Source organism: Musca vetustissima, unplaced genomic scaffold, assembly GCF_032173495.1.
Source record: "Musca vetustissima isolate MV318-11 ecotype Yass unplaced genomic scaffold, APGP_CSIRO_Mvet_v1 utg43444, whole genome shotgun sequence".
Lineage (NCBI taxonomy): Eukaryota > Metazoa > Arthropoda > Insecta > Diptera > Muscidae > Musca > Musca vetustissima.
The window spans coordinates 4,489-8,976 of NW_026877807.1; positions in this window are offsets into that span (position 1 = coordinate 4,489).

Here is a 4,488-nt window from a genome sequence, read left to right on the forward strand (position 1 = left end):
TTGCATGTAGGAATCTGACCAGGAATCAAACATAACTCTTCTTGATAATCGATCAATATTAAGTGGGACAAATTGACCCAGACTTTTGTGTGAAAAATTTCAACACTTCGATTTTATAGCCTATATATTTACTCCTCAAGGACGTAGACCGGAGATGTTGATAGTATATCCAAGAAGAGAGGTTATCATATATACAAATATATTTTTGTAAGTACTCGGATTATACAAAATTTATACATAAATATCCTGAAGAAAATTTCAATAGTTCATCCCTATTGACATTGTCACCAATATTACTGACCGACTGTTGACAATTCTATCTATTTTTCTATAGACATTTCGATTTGCACGAATTTTGGCACAGCGTACTGTATAAGTTCTAGAATGATGTGTTTTAAGTTTCAAAAATCGGTTCAGATTTAGATATACCTCCCATATATACCTTCGTCCGATTTAAAGTAAATGGTGCACCAAAGTCCATATATATCTTTCGATTTGCACGAAATTTGGTATAGCGTACCGAATTGCGTCTATAATAATGTCTGCTAAGTTTCGTGAACATCGATTCAGATTTAGATATAGCTCTCACATATAGTTTCGCCCGATTTTAGGTAAATGGTGCACCAAAGTCGCTGGAAATATTTTCATTTTCACGAATTTTGGCATAGCGTACTGAATTAAGTCTAGAATAGCGTGTGCTATGTTTCGTAAAAATCGGTTCAGATTTAGATATAGCTCCCATATATATTTTCGTCCGATTTTATGTAATTGGTGCACCAAAGTCCTCATATATATTTCGATATGCACGAATTTTGGTATAGGGTTCTGAATTAGTCTGGCTTCGTGAAAATATTCATAGCTAAGCCGATTGACACAACGTACTGAAGTAATATAAATAAGTCTCTGACAAGTTCCCTGAAATCGGTCCAGATACAGATATATAACAAAAACCCGACGTCTGTTAGGATACATATGTAGAATATACCCAAAGTGATGAAGGGTATTATATAGTCGGCCCAGTCCGACTTTTCTACTTTCCTTACTGGTTTTGTTTGTGTGCTTGTTCCCTTAAACACGATCAAGTATATAACGTAATAGTGTTTGTAAATTTTTTCTAGAAGATCAAGATTTTTGTCAGAACCTAAAATGGACTTAAACCACTTTCAAAATAAACGACTCATATGATGTTGAAGAGGATTGGCACAAAACACTAATGTGACTGCCTACAATACAGGGACGTATGCAGATGGCGGGTCCGGTTTACTAACGAAGGGTACCTGGATAGGTCATGAAACAAAGTACTGTATGTAGTATTTGGTGTATATAATGAACTAAGTAAATATCCAAATTTTGTTCAAACTCTCAAACTATTACTATTAATATTGAATACTAACAATAAATATCTATATTTCTTCTCATTTCGTTACAGGTATGTTTCTAGACCTCTTTAAATGATATAAATTCATTGAAGTGTATGTATTCTACAATTTATTTTAAAATTCTATTAAAAATAAATTTCTCCCCAAATAACCGCATTGCAAACAAAAAAAAACTTCACCAAAACAACAAAAAATACTGACATGCAATGACTGAAATGGTACAAGCATTTAATTTAATATGCTCCAAATGTTCAGACTTAATATTCATTTCTCTAGTCATCTGTTTATTGTTATAAATGGTGACATTTCACATCAAAATATTAACATTAAAGAGAAAGAGAAAAATGGGTACGCACACACCCACCCATGCACCCGCTCATACACCCAGTAGCAAGGAAGGGAGAAGAGAGCTCGAGTGACAACGAATGAGTGTAGCATGCTCCACTGACATATGTCACAATTACAGAGCAAGCGAGACACACACAACGGGCAAATACACACCCATTGTGTCAGTGTGTCCCAGTTCATCAGTATGCGAATGGTTTGGTTATGTTTCCTTTGGCCAGCAGGCATTTACGTCTAAAGGACAGCATTTTCTGTCGGCATTTTCATTTCATTTGTTTTGCTCTATCTCTGTTGCTTTTCCTCTTCTTTTTGTTTCTCCTTTCTCCCTTTTGTGGCCATCTCTGCTGAGTTTATCTCCCATTTCAGTGTGCATATATTTATATATTTCCGCTTCCGTTTGCATTTTTTTCTTTTTTTTTTTGCTATTGCATGAGGGTAGCATAATGAAACGAAGATCATGAAAAACGGAACAGATTTTTATATAAACAAAACTGAAGAATAACAACAAAAACAAAAGACAACGATGAAACCCTAAAAGAGAACTGCATTGCAAATACCCCTAATGGTATTGTTTCCTTTTTAGTTTGTGTTTTGTCAAAGAGATAATAGATGGGGGCAGAGGGCGAGGAGTTGAAGTAGTGAGCGCGTAAGCCATCAGAGCTTACTGTTTGTCATTGAAACATTTATTTCCGTTTCGTTTTCCTTAGCGATTTAAGCAACTCATGCAACATATGGTACCAGTTGAGCCCAGTAGAGCTCGGTATGACCCCCAACGACTTGACTGCCATAAACATCATATTGTAATGCAACAACTACAATCGATATGATGTGGACAGTGGTTAAGTGAAAGAAAGAAGAAAAATAAAATCGAAATTAAAAAAAAATAATTAAGTAATAAAAATTCTTTGAGGGGCATTAATGTAGAATATGTGGAGATTAAAGAAGCATGTCTTGTGGACTTTAGTTAACGTTTCAAGAAAATGAGGATGTAAACGATGTACAAGGACTCGAGATAAAAGGAGTATATGAAAAATTTTCCTCACTGATCACAAACAGAGATATGAAAATTTTATATATATTCTATGTACTTCAGAGTTACCTGAAAACAAATCATGCGGCCTTAGCTTAAAACTTTGACGAATTTGTGGTTTAAACCAGTAAGGAAAGTAGTAAAGTCGGACTGGGCCGACTATATGATACCCTTCACCACTTTGGGTATATTTAACATATGTATCCTAACAGACGACGCGTTTTGTTATAAATCTATATCTGAACCGATTTCAGGAAACTTGCCAGAGACTAATTTATATAACATCAGTACATTGTGTCAATCGGTCTAGCTATGGATCTTTTCACGAAGCTTAGCAACGTCATTCTAGACTTAATTCAGTACCCAAAATTCGTGCAAATCGAAAGATATATAGGGTCTTTGGTGTACCAATTACCTTAAATCGGATGAAAATACATATGGGAGCTATATCTAAATCTGAACTGATTTTCACGAAACTTGGCAGACATCCTTCTTGATCTTATTCATAACTCTGTGCCAAACGATTTCCAGGGACTTTAGGGGATTATTTACTTAAAATCGGTAGCTATATTTAAATCTTAACCGATTTTCACGAAACTTTGCACATACACGAAACTTTGCGCATATATATACTTAATTTAATACGCTGTGCCAAATTTCGTGCAAATCGAAAGGCTTTGGTATACAATTAATTCGACAAAGATATATATGGGAGCTATATCTAAATCTGAACCGATTTTCACGAAACTTGGCAAACATCATTCTAGACCTTATTCATTGCGCTGTGCCAATCTAAAGCTATATCTATATCTAAATCTGCTATATCTATATCTATATCTAAATCTGAACCGATTTTCTCAAAACTTTTCGCATATCATTCTAGACTTAATTCAGTACACTATGCCAAAATTCGTGCAAATCAAAAGATTTCGAGCGGCTTTAGTGGACTATTTACCTTAAATCGGGCAAAGCTATATATGGAAGCTACTCTGGACCGATTTTCACGAAACTTTGCACATATCAGTCTAGACTTAATTTAGTACGTTGTGTCAAATTTCGTGCAAATCGAAAGATATATAGGTACTTTTGTGCGCCATTTACCTTAAATCGGACGCAGATATATATGGGAGCTATATCTAAATCTGAACCGATTTTCGCGAAACTTTGCACATATAATTCTGGACATTATTCATTGCGCTGTGCCAAATTTCGTGCAAATCGAAAGATATTTAGGGACTTTGGTCCACCATTTACAATAAATCTGACGAAAATATATATAAATCGACTTAGAAAGCGATTCTATGCATATTCTCAAAAGGAACCATAGGTCTATCTCGATTAGTTTTGCCTGTTACAAACATATGCACAAAGACATAATACCCTGTACCACAGTGGGGTGAAGGGTATAAATATTTATATTCTCCAAAGGGCTTTAACTCCCATAAGGAATTTTCTCATTGCAGTCAAGGAGAAAACCCTTTTGATAATTTTCTTGGCCTTCATTAAATCGGTTACACTACAATAAAACTTATGTTCAGCTAATAGTAAATTCGGTAAGCACCTCAGCCAACACTTAAAATCCTCTTTGCGGATTTAAATTTGAATAGTAATTATACTAATAACCTTTGTATCTGTCACACCAAAACACCCAATGTTGGGCGGTACCGTTATATGGGGGATATACCAAAACGTAGACCAATATATCCCATTTGCAATACCAAATCTTGTGATAGT